This window comes from Delphinapterus leucas, chromosome X, assembly GCF_059928025.1.
Source record: "Delphinapterus leucas isolate spDelLeu-1000000601 "Yukka" chromosome X, BTC_Dleu_Yukka2, whole genome shotgun sequence".
Taxonomy (NCBI): domain Eukaryota; kingdom Metazoa; phylum Chordata; class Mammalia; order Artiodactyla; family Monodontidae; genus Delphinapterus; species Delphinapterus leucas.
The window spans coordinates 76,634,108-76,646,718 of NC_143150.1; the positions used below are offsets into that span (position 1 = coordinate 76,634,108).

General features: G+C 40.3%; 1 protein-coding gene across 3 annotated transcripts in view; it reads left to right on the top strand.

Moving 5' to 3' along the window:
• The first annotated feature begins 2,794 nt into the window (after nucleotides 1-2,794).
• EDA2R (ectodysplasin A2 receptor) overlaps nucleotides 2,795-12,611 on the top strand; it is a 67,300-nt gene continuing 57,483 nt past the window's right edge. The window contains exon 1 of one of the 3 annotated variants that reach the window (XM_089904456.1): nucleotides 2,795-3,016. The gene's annotated coding sequence lies outside the window, so the exon portion shown is untranslated. The remainder of the gene's footprint in view (nucleotides 3,017-12,611) is intronic. The other 2 variants (XM_089904453.1, XM_089904455.1) reach the window with 2 other exon arrangements.

The window sequence follows — 12,611 nt, forward strand, 5'->3', positions numbered from 1 at the left end:
CAGGAGTTTGGCTAATTGCCTCAGTCGAAATTACATTCTCTCAGAGGAGGACTGAGTCAGGCAAAAACAAATAAAATTAGGAACTAGTGACAAGAAAATAGACTAATAAGGTTAGACTAATAATAAAAGGTAGGAAAATTAGTTAGGGGGAAAAGGTTGATAATCATAGTCCTCATTACCACTATCATTCTAACAGATCTCAGTTATTGTGTCTGGAACTGGGTTCGGAAGTCTATATATATATTCCTCTCAAATCTTCCCAGCAAGCTTGTTTCTTTCCACATTTTATAGATAGGGAAACTGAATCTCTGAGAGGTTAAAGTACTTGTCTAAGATCACACAGCGTGCAAATTTTAAGTGACAGATCTGGGATCCCAATTCAGACTCCAAAGCCACTCTATTGCTATACCATGTCCTTACTCACTGGAACAAGACAGCATGAGGTAACATGCTTAGAGTCAGATACTAGTTATAGTTCTGGATTAAGCTTGTACTTGCTGTGTACCTTTGCACAATTCAGTTAACTTGTCTGATCCAGAGTTGCCACATGTATAAAATAAGGAAAATAATACTTATGAGTTGTTCTGTGGGATAAATGACATTGTATGTATAAAGTGTTGTGAGGGCCCCAGCATCACCAACATTATAGAATGAGATACTGGAGAATATCCAGTGACACAATCTGAGAAAGAAGGGTTAGAGAAACAGAGGGAAACCAGGAGCCGAGTAGTGTTTTCCAACACAAGAAAGAATGTTTCCCAAAGAAAAGAGTGGCTAGCACTGGAAAAATAACTGCAGATAAATACGAAAATGAGTGAAAATGTTCCCTAAAATCTGGCAGTAAAAAAGGTCACTTGTGATCTCAGGGAAAGAACATTGGGCTGGAAGCCAGGGTGCAATAAATTGGGAAGCTAATGGAAAGTAAAGACATGGAAACAGTGAGTGGAGACTACTCTGGCCAGAAATTTGGCTGAGGAAGGAAGAGAGATGAGGCTATTATTTTAGGAGGAGGCAGTGGGGGAGATTTTATTTTGCAGTGGGAAGAATTCAAATATGTTTGTGGGGTAGAAGGGTTGGACATAAGGTGGAAGGTAAATAATAAAGATACCAGTGAGAGAGGAGTTTTAAAATGAGGCATGGTTCTATTGAGTGAAGTAAGTCATAAAGAGGAAGAGAAATATCATATGATATCGCTTATATGTGGAACCTAAAAAAAAGTATACAAATGAACTTATCTACAAAATGGAAACAGAGTTACAGATGTAGAAAACCAATTTATGGTTACCTGGGGGAAAGGGGGGGAGGGATAAATTGGGAGATGGGATTGACATATATACACTACTATATATAAAACAGATAACTAATAAGGTTATAATAATAAGGTATAGCACAGGGAACTGTACTCAACACTTTCTAATGGCTTATATGGGAAAATAATCTAAAAAAGGGTGGATATATGTATAACTGATTCACTTTGCTGTATAGCAGTAACTAATACAACATTGTAAATCCACTATACTCCAATAAACTTTGTGTGTGTGTGTGTATGTGTGTGTGTGTGTGTGTGTGTGTGTGTGTGGTACGCAGGCCTCTCACTGTTGTGGCCTCTCCCGTTGTGGAGCACAGGCTCCAGACGCGCAGGCTCAGCGGTCATGGCTCACGGGCCCAGCCACTCCGCGGCATGTGGGATCTTCCCGGACTGGGGCATGAACCCGTGTCCCCTGCATCAGCAGGCGGACTCTCAACCACTGCGCCACCAGGGAAGCCCCAATAAACATTTTTTAAAAATAAAAAATAAAGTTAAAAAAAAAAGAGAGAGAGACATGGCTCATAGGGAGCAAGAGAGGGGGAGCTCTTGAACTCTTGAGGCTAGGGTTGTTGAAAGGCCCCTAATCCTGACCTTGAAGAATGTTCCCAACTTAGCTGGAAAGGACTTGTGTTGAAAAACTAAAAGGCAAAATAAATAAATAATAAAAGGCAGCAGGGTTGTGTCAGGTGGGAGAGTACACTCAGGCTAAAGGGTCCTCTTGCTGCCAGCTCACATTTCTTCATCTGTAGGGCTCTTTGGCTAAGTTCAACATATTCAAAGTCTTTCTGACCTCTCCCATTTTGTCGTTTACACTTGGTTCTCTAGTTAATTTATTTATTCCTCTGCTGTGTACCAGACTCCTTCCCAGCCCTGTCACTTACTAGCTGTTTGACAATTGGGCAATCATTCTATGCCTTAGTTTCCTTATCTCTAAATTGTGAATAAAACTAGGGTAGTTATAAGGATTAAATGAGCTAATATATGTAAAATATTGAGAAGAGTGACTGGCAGATAGCAAGTGTTGCATAAGTGTTAGTTATTAAGTATTAGCTCATGATGCTTACCAATTAGTGGAAGGGAAAGGACAGACATTAAACAATCAAGGAATTTAATCAATAATTATTACAGATTACAATTCAGTGCCAGTAAGAAAATAAACAGAGTGCAGTGGACAGGGCAGGACTTTGATGAGTGAGGCTTATATGAGGAAGTGACACTCTGCCATGAAGACACCAATCTTCCCTTGACACCACAGATCTTAACTTCAGCTCCACAATCTCTCCTGCTTCCATTACCTCTCTCCCTGCTTCAGTCCCTGAAGCTTTTCAGTTCCTGCCAAAGGCGTGGCTTGGTCACTATTCACCCACTCTTCCCCAACTCCTCCCCCACTCTCACTGTCAGGGGTGAAACTTCTTTGTGTAGCCACACCTAGACACTCAAGTGGTCCAATAGCTGCTTCATGGGGGCGGAGAAGTAGGCGTAGCATGAAAGGAAAAGAGAATAGGTTCTGGCTGTTGTTGCTACATGTGGATGTGAAATGAGTCAGAGCAGAGCTTTGATTGTAACGAATTTCATTTACTGTGAGTGTAGTATGGAGACTGGCAGCTGAGAAGTGGGGGCTTGGTGGGATGTCTGGCCTGCGCTGAGGTACGTTTGTCCAGGAATTCCGTCACTGGAGCAAGATCCATCCATACATTTATTTACAGGGTAAGTGTGGGAACACCCTTTGGCATGGCAAGGTGGCTTGGACCTGTGGAGCCTAGAGATGGGAGTTCAGGATCAGGTTAGGATGACCCTGCTAAGGTGCTACAAAGTCAGAATGGCTGGGAAGGTGTCCTGTGGCTGTCTGTCTGCCCATCCATCTGTATCCAGAGAGTGCTGTGTAGGGTGCCATGGACCTGAGCTAATACCCTGATGGCCTTGGTGAGCCAGTTCCCCTGGAGTAGGCTCGTACTGGACCATTATGGCCTCTGGGAACATGTGTGGACCCGCCCAAACACCCTGAGTATCTCCAGTTAGGAGATAAGGAAGAGAAAAGAGAAGGAGGCTAGGAGCTTAGGGGAGGGAGGGAGGAGTTGGATCAGATTTGTGAAGCATCCCGAGGGACGTTGAGTGGCTGGCCTACCCACGTGGCCCCTGGGCGAGTCGGGGCTTGTGTAAAGAGTTTGCAAGCTCTATTTGGGGGCTTTCAGTCTCACCCGCCCGGCTGGGTTTCACTTGATCCCTCACTCCTGGAAACTGAGCCCAAGGCAGTGATATTTTGATCCTGCTTTACATCAAACATTGGCCAAAAGGCCGAGGCAGCTGTGAGAACTGGGGGACAAGTAGAGACCCGCCAGAAACTAGGCTGGGGAAGCAGAGACTGCAAGGTCTTGTTTGGACAGGTGTTGGCAGTGCTGACCAGTATGAAACCATTGCAGGGTGGCTAAGGCAGGGGAGTATGGGCATCTTCCCCTACATAACTCTCCTGTCCCCTCTTTCACCCCAACATGCCTTCAATTCAACATAACAGACTCACTGAGCACCTACTCTGTGCCACCACTGTGTTAGACAGACAGATGCCTAAGACATAGTCTATGCCCACTGGGACCTCATCATGGGTATAAGAATAAATAAATATAACACAAAATAGCTTTAAAGGTCCAGTTAAAGTATGCTTTGGTATTGTCAGGTAAGGATCACATCTAGTTGAGCCAGAGTAAATCAGAAAGTGTTTTTTGATTGTTTGTGTTTTGACATTGTATCATCTTTCAGGGCTCCAGAGCCAGACTACTTGAGTTCAAATCCCATCCTACCATTTATTAACTTGTGTGACATTGGACAAGCATAATTACTTTCCCCTGTCTGAATTTTGTTTTAATTTAGTCTAAAATGGATATAAAAATAGAGCTTATTTTATCAAGTTTTTGTGAGGATTAAATTAGATAATCCATGTGAAATACTTGCACACACTTAGCACAGTGGCTTGACCAAAATAAGCACTCAATAAATGTTAAATATTATTATTATTTAAGATGAGCCATGAAACACAGATAGGATTTCAACAGGTGGAGACAGGAGAGAAGGCAGTCCAAGCCAGGAAAAAAACAGGAACAACTGTTTGGAGGCAGGGAAACTCAGGGCATGTGAAAGGAACACCAGCTGAACTGGATTTTAGAGTACAATTACGTGGAAAGTGAAAGTTAAAGTTGACATGGTAGATTGATGAAAAACTGTGGAAGACTTTTGGATGCTAGATTTTCTGTTCAATTCGTCACACTGTGGAAAATCATTGAAAGTTTCTGAGCTAAAGAAAAAAGATAAATCTGTGTTTCAGGAAGAATAATCTGGTAAACATGAGTTAACTGAATTGGAATAGGAAAACATGAGATGTGGATAAGCTAGATGCAGAAAGGGAATGAGACCCTGAACTGAGGTGGTGACTATGGGAATAGAAAGGAGGCAATGAATTTAACAATACATCACAGAAGTTGGATCTGCAGAACTTAGAAGTTGATAAATTATATGAGATTGAAAAGAGAGGAATATGAGAGAATCACTATCTCTTGGGATTGGTTTAGACTTTAAAAGATTGTGTATTCCAATCCCAATTCCATCCATTTCTGTGGATGGTACAAATAGAAAGGGCATCTACTTTCTGAGTTAGACACAGCTTATTCAAGTCCTGGGTCTGCTACTTACCTGCTGTCTGTGATACTAAGCATATTATTTATCCATCATTCCCAACCAGGATCAATACGATATCCATAGGGCATTTAGAGATACGTGTTGAGAGTGGGATTTTTTTGCACAAAGAATGAAGTACTACTGAATTTAGTACCAACCAGGTTGAGACAGCAAACTATTGTTCTTCCCACCCACTTATTTTTTTTTTAATTTTTTTAACATCTGTATTGGAGTATAATTGCTTTGCAATGGTGTGTTAGTTTCTGCTTTACAACATAGTGAATCAGCGATACATTTACATATATCCCCATATCTCCTCCCTCTTGCGTCTCCCTCCCACCCTCCCTATCCCACCATTCTAGGTGGTCACAAAGCACAGAGCTGATCTCCCTGTGCTATGTGGCTGCTTCCCACTATCTATCTATTTTACATTTTGTAGTGTATATATGTCCATGCCACTCACTCACTTTGTCCCAGCTTACCCTTCCCCCTCTCCATGCCCTCAAGTTCATTCTCTATGTCGGAGTCTTTATTCCTGTCCTGTCCCTAGGTTCTTCATAACCTTTTTTTTAGATTCCGTATATATGTCTTAGCATATGGTATTTGTTTTTCTCTTTCTGACTTAATTCAATCTGTATGACAGACTCTAGGTCCATCCACCTCACTACAAATAACTCAGTTTTGTTTCTTTTTATGGTTGAGTAATATTCCATTGTATATATGTGCCATATCTTCTTTATTCATTCATCTGTCGATGGACACTTAGGTTGCTTGCATGTCCTGGATATTGTAAATTGAGCTGCAATGAACATTGTGGTACATGACTCTTTTTGAATTATGGTTTTCTCAGGATATATGCCCAGTAGTGGGATTTCTGTGTCTTATGGTAGTTCTATTTTTAGTTTTTTAAGGAACCTCCGTACTGTTCTCCATAGTGGCTGTATCAAGTTACATTCCCACCAACAGTGCAAGAGGATTCCCTTTTCTCCACACCCTCTCCAGCATTTATTGTTTGTAGATTTTTTGATGATGGCCATTCTGACTGGTGTGAGGTGATACCTCATTGTAGTTTTGATTTGCATTTCTCTAATGATTAGTGATGTTGAGCACCACCCGCTTATAATACCAGTAGTAACCCCAGTGAGAAATACTGAACCTCTCCAAAACTCAGTCTGAAGGGAGAATAGTAGACATGTCATAGTTTTGTTGGAAGGATTAAAAGAAATAATCCCTGTGAATTATCTAGCACAGTATCTGATGCATAGTAGGTAGAAAATTCATAGTAGAAAGTTCATGAATCATAATTTTCTTTCACCCCAATTGACTTCACCTTATAACATCTTTGCTAGTCTCTGCCTGAATACTTTCAAAGGGAGTGTACTTACTGATCTCTGAGAGAGTCCATTCCCTTCATAGAAAGCCTTGACTCTGCAAAAGTTCTTCCTTTTGTTAAACTGAACTCAGTCTCCCTTTGGCTTCCAGAGGTTCTAGTCATTCTTCCTGGGGCCACTCAGAGAAATCTGCTCATTCTCTTCCATGATAGTTCCTCAGAGATCTGAAAACCATAAAACAGATCCCCATTCATCTTTCATTCCCAAGTCAAACAGCCCAGCTCTTTTGTCATTTCTCTTATAGCATGCTGTCAAGTCAAATAAGACTCTGAGGCTTTGAGCTATATAAGTTGGGGTGATGGTGGTACCTTCAAAGTGATCAGAAACACTGTAAAAGGAACAGGATGGGTGAATGTGACAAGTTCCTTTGTAAATTATTTCTTAAGTTCCCACTGTGTGCCAGGTACTTTCAAATCCATAATCCCACTGACCCCTCACCCCAGCTAGGGAAGGTCCAGGTCCTTTTGTCTTAATTGTACAGGTAGCCAAATAGTCTCAAAGAAAATGAAACTTGCTAGAGATCATTTAGTTAGTAAGTGTCTGAACAAAACTAGAAACCAGATTTTTGTTACTCCAATGTCAGTATTGTTTTGTTTTGTTTTGTTTTTTAATTTTGGCACTGGGCCCTAAATTTGGAGACTTTAGATTCTAGTCCTGGCTCTGTGCTGATCAACTATGTGAATTGGGGGAAATTTTATCCCTTCTAGAGGGGCCTCAGTCTCCCCATATGGAGCATCAAGGGAATGAGGTTAGGTTGTCTTGAAGAATCCTTTTGGGATTCCATGAGAATATGTTTTCAATTATCTGATGGTTTGAAGTTTTAGTCAGTTACCAAAGAGGAGAAAAAAAATAAACCATAATGAAATGTGCTGTCGTATGAGTACTGAGGTGTCTGTTACTCTACTTGAGGTGAGTTCAAGTAGATATGGATGATATTTCTTTATTGGGCAACAGGCAGCTGGGACTAAGATGAGTTTTAAGCTCCCATCTAAGATTGTACAATTCTGAACATTGTTTTATAGAATGTGCATTTACATATGCAATCATAGGCTTCTTGTTGTATCAGTTTCATCTTTTCCCCACTACCCCGCCGCCTTTCTTTTTCTTAGGAAGCCTAAAAAATAAAAGGCAAGAAATATTTTGGCATCAATATCTCATCCTGTACAGACAGGCTTCATTCTATGGACTGATTCTCCCATTCAGATTGGAAGGATAAGTAGCCCTGAGCTGTGCTTGCAAATGCTCATCAGTTTGTATGTCTGTTTCTTTAGGATATTTCTGGCCTATGAGGAAGGGATAGTGTACATGATAGAAGTTACATTGCTGTGGGAGAAAAGGCACTGTTCTTATTGACATCTTCAGAGAGATACAACTATTCCAGATAGTTGGTAAACTGGACAGGGTGGAGAGAATGTGGGGCAAGACCAAAGAACATTAATAAAAATCAGAAATGAGGGCACTTGACTGAGTTTTATCCAGCTCCTAGCCCTGTAAAGAAATCATACCATTAATCCAGTTTTCAGCTGGGAGAACTCAGTCAAAAGCATATCCTCTGTGGAAAGTCACCTAGTACTGCTGGCGATGTAACTAATTTTTTATGATACCACTAATTTCATTGTATCTTGTGGTGGTCAGTACGTGAATGTGACTCACTTTGGCTAGGGACACTGTGGAACAATAGCAGGGGTTTTGGGTATTGGTTGTTTGGCCTGTAGCCTCTCTCCAATGTCCTTTGCTCCCAAACTCTGGGTGGAATAGAAACAACACTCACAGCAACCCCTCACATGTGTAGCACAATTTGGAGTTTCCAGAGCACTCTCACTTACATTATCTCATTTTTCCCTTGAACATCATCCAGCGTAGTTTCCGTACCTTTGCTCCCACTTGGGAAGACTGTTTCAGCAATCATTAAAGTGATATTTTCCTCTCATAATCAGCCCAAAGATTGCTGGTCTTAATTATATCACCATATTCTTGGCTACACAGCTCTTTTCTCCCCTCCCTTTAACAATTTTTTTCAGCAGTTCCAGACACTAACTAAACATTTATATATTTTTTAACTTTTTTTCCACCTCAATTTACAGTCTTTTAAGTTATGTTTGTCTTTTCTAGATTTGTGCTTTTTTGTTGTGGATGTGTGTGCTTCCACATGTTTTGAAGGAGAAAGATTTTAACTCACATGGTTAACATTTGCTTTTGGCTGAATTGAAATTGTCCAACTGGATATTAATTCTATCTGTACAGTGACAATTGTTTATAATAAAATTTTCTTTACTTTTCTACTCCAGCATCTTTATTCTTGCTGAGCCATTATCTGTTGCTCTGTACACCAGAATAAAGAACAAGGTAAATAGGTGTGACTTCCTTAATTTTGCACAGCTTCCTTCATTCTCCTCTGTTGATATACTAATCCTGACATTACTGGACCAAATGTTGCTATCACTAACAGTTATATTTCTTCAGCCACTTTGGAAATGGAAAGAGAAGCTTGTTAAAAACTGTAACAACCACCTGTGGTCTCTGAATTATTTCTATTCCATGCACATATTGTGATATACTTGAATATTAAGACAATTTATTTTTGTCATATACCAACAAAATAATATATTTCCAGTCCTGATGCTCCTTCACCTCCCTGCACCAACAGCTGACACTGCTGCTCATCTTTTACTTCTTAAAACTTTGTCCTGTACTGTCCCATCTGAGTTCTATTCTTTCTTCCCTGGATTCCCCTTCTTGGTTGCTGCTGGCTAATCTTCCTCTACCAGCTTCACATATGGATGTCCCTTAGTGTTTTGTTCTTAGCATTTTTCTTTGCTCATCTAAGCCTCTGCCATGATTTACCTAGGCCAATGGTGCTCTACCTTCTGAAGATTTTATTTAATTGGTCTAGGGAATAGGTATGTTTTAAAGTACTCCAGACGATTCTGATGTGCGTCCACGAGCTGGTATTTTTATGCATTTGACTTATCTCTAGTCCCAACCTATGTTCTACATATTTTAATTGCCTGCTAAGCACCACAACTGACATGGTCCTTTGTCCCCTCAAACTTTTCATACTTAAAACAGTTTGAAAAACTGAGTGCATTGTCTCTTTTTTTCCTAACAAGCAACTCCCCTTCCACACTTTTTGCACCCTGAGTTTCTCCTGGTTTCTCAGGCAGAAACCCTCAGAATCTTCTCTGACTTATGTCTTTCTCTTAGCTCTCACATCCATGTAATTGTAAGGTCCTGTGAACTTACTTTGTAAGATCTGTATTTCCCACCATCACTTCCTTCCTGTTCCTACTGCTACCATCTTTGTCCTGGCCCTTGTATCCTAGGGCTTGAGCAGAAACCCTGTCTAGCCATTCTTTAAAGCACATATTAGTATTCAAAAAATACCTTTGTCCCAACCAAAAAGATTGCTGATGAAATAGTAAATTTAAGTGACAGCCTGGGGGGACCTCCATTCCCTATTTTAGAGTTCAATACTGCCTTAGAAAGCATGCCAAACTCATGAGTCTTAAATCACCTGTGAGTTCTGGCTTTATTTAATTCTAGTTAAATAAATTTAGAGGCATTTTTTTCTTTAAGCCACAGTTTTTAAAATCTATGAATTGGTGATAATAATCCATGGCTTATTCTCAGGGTTACTGGAAGGACATATTGAGCTAACTGATATTAAACCCTTTAAAACTGTGAAACCTTTCACTCAGACAGAAGATTGTTACCGTTATTTTGTAAATTTTTACCATTCACTCATCCAACAAATATTTATTTAGTGCCTATTGTATGCCAGGCACTGTTCTAAGCATGGGGGATGAAGTAGTGACCACAACAGGGCCATGATCTCATGGTGCTTACATTCTAGTTGGGGTAGAAACAGGCAATAAAGAAGTAAATAAGATAAAGTGTGTCAGATGGTCACAAGTGCTACTGAGAAGAATGAAACAGGAGAAGGGATAGGGAATATGGAGGGAACTTGCAGTTTTGAAACAGTGGTCAAGAAGCCTCATTAAGAAGATAGTTTATGATCAAAGAACTGAAGAAGATGAGGAAGGTAGCCATGTGGATATCTGGGGGAAAACATGCCTGAATAAGGGAACAGCGAGTGTTAAGGCCTTAAGGTGGAAGCATTTCCTGATTAGTTTGAGGAAGAGCAAGGAGGTTGGCATGGCTGGAGTTAAGGGAATAATAGGAAGAATAGTAGATCATGGAGTCAAAGAGGTGATGGGGTGGTAAGCAGGTCATCTAAAACCTCATTGACCATTATAAGGACTTTAGTTTATTGAGTGAGGTGGAGAGGCATCGATGGATTTTGAGGTTGGAAATGACATGATCTAACATGTTTTAAAAGAACCATTCCACCCTCAGCCCTTTTAACTCTATCACCTATTATTTCCAGAAAAATATGGGTAGGCCCCAGGTTACTCCCTCACCAAGTTCCCTCTGAATATGGGGGAACAGAAAGACTTTTTTCTGACTGCACCTTATATTCAGGTGAAACATACAAGAGCCAAAAAGAGCCCTTAAAACAATGATTTTCAAAGTTGGCTGCACATGAGAATCACCTGGTGAATTTTTAAAATACATCAGAATCTCAGGAATGTGACCCAGGTATAAGTGTTTTTTTGAAGCTCCCAAGGTGCAGCCTATACTGAGAACCACTAATCAAAGAGATTGACCAAATCCTCATGATATGATTGGGACCTTGAGTTTGGAAGTGGGGAGGATCATGATTCTGATGGCAGAGCTGGACCTGGGACCACTCACCATTCTGAGGAATGCAGAATTCACAAATACTTGGAGAGGAGGAAGATAAGATGTTTCATAGTTTGGAAGCAGATTATGGGCAAGAGAAAGCTGAGATAGGAGTATCCCTGGGCCAGGCCAGGAAGGAGAAGGCTGAAAGCCAGCACCAAATGATAAAGCAACATCTGAATTATAGGCCAAACATCTGGAAATGATGAGGGCACTGCACAGATTAGAAGCTTGATTTTCAAAGAAAGTACTGTTCTCACGGCCAGACTGAGCAACTACTTTGATTTTTGCCAGTCCTCTGCACGTGGGTGACTGGGTAGGCTCACAAGGAGAGGAATGGGCAGGGCATGGACCAGCTGCCGTCTTCCTCATCCTCTTTAATCCCACACCTCCTGCACTGCCCAGGAAAAGCAAATATCTTCCATGAAGTCCTGAGTTCTTAATTTAGACCTGTCATCTTGTTCTGCCCACCCGTCCTAGAGACAGAATGTTTCATCCCACAGGCATGTGCAAGTTGAGAAGAGCAGCAATCGTAAGCTGTGGCCAGAGGCAGCTGCACTGGCAGTAGTCTGAGTACCTAACATCCAGGAGAAACTTATCCAACATCAATTTTTAAGGCACAGTGAGCTCATGTGGGAATTATTATTAATGTCAGCCTCATTACTTCTCCTTTTCCCTGTCAGGTTGCATTCTTATTTTTCTAGTTTATTTTTTTTAGTGGGGGAGTGGATCAGGACAGGGGGATGGACAGAGTGAGCAGTCACATGACAGAGACAGACGAAATAAAGAGATATTCTAGTCATCTTGCCACTTGTCAACACCTCTGGTTAAACCCAATCAATATACCCAAATAGCACTTACTAGATAAATTTGGGGAAAAAAATCATTTGGAGGCATATATAAGAATATTCATAGTAGCTTTTTAAAATTTTAATTTGGGGAATAAATTAAACAATGTCTATTAGAATGATACAGGGTAATTCACAGTATTAAAGAAAAAGCTGAAGAACTAGGTTTTTTAAAAAATTGAAACATAATTCACATACAATAAAATTCACTTTTTAAAGTGTATAATTCACTGTTTTTTAACATATTCACCAAGTTGTACAACCATCACTACTATCTAGTTCCAAACCATTTCATCACCCCAAAATGAAACTCATATCCATTAAGTAGCTATTTCCTATTCTCTCCTTTCCCCAGCCCCTGGCAACTACTGGCCTACTTTCTGTCTCTATGAATTGCCTATTCTGAACATTTCATATAAGTGGAATCATATAGTTTTCCTTTTGTGTGGCTTCTTTCGCTTAGCATAATATTTTCAAGTTTCAACCATGTTGTAGTCCTCATCGAGTACTTCATTCCTTTTTCTGGCTGAATAATATTTAATTGTATTGATAGACCACATTTTGTTTATCCACTTCGTTAATTTACATTTGAGTTGTTTCTACATTTTTGACTATTATGTATAATGCTGCTAGGAACATTCATGTACAAATTTT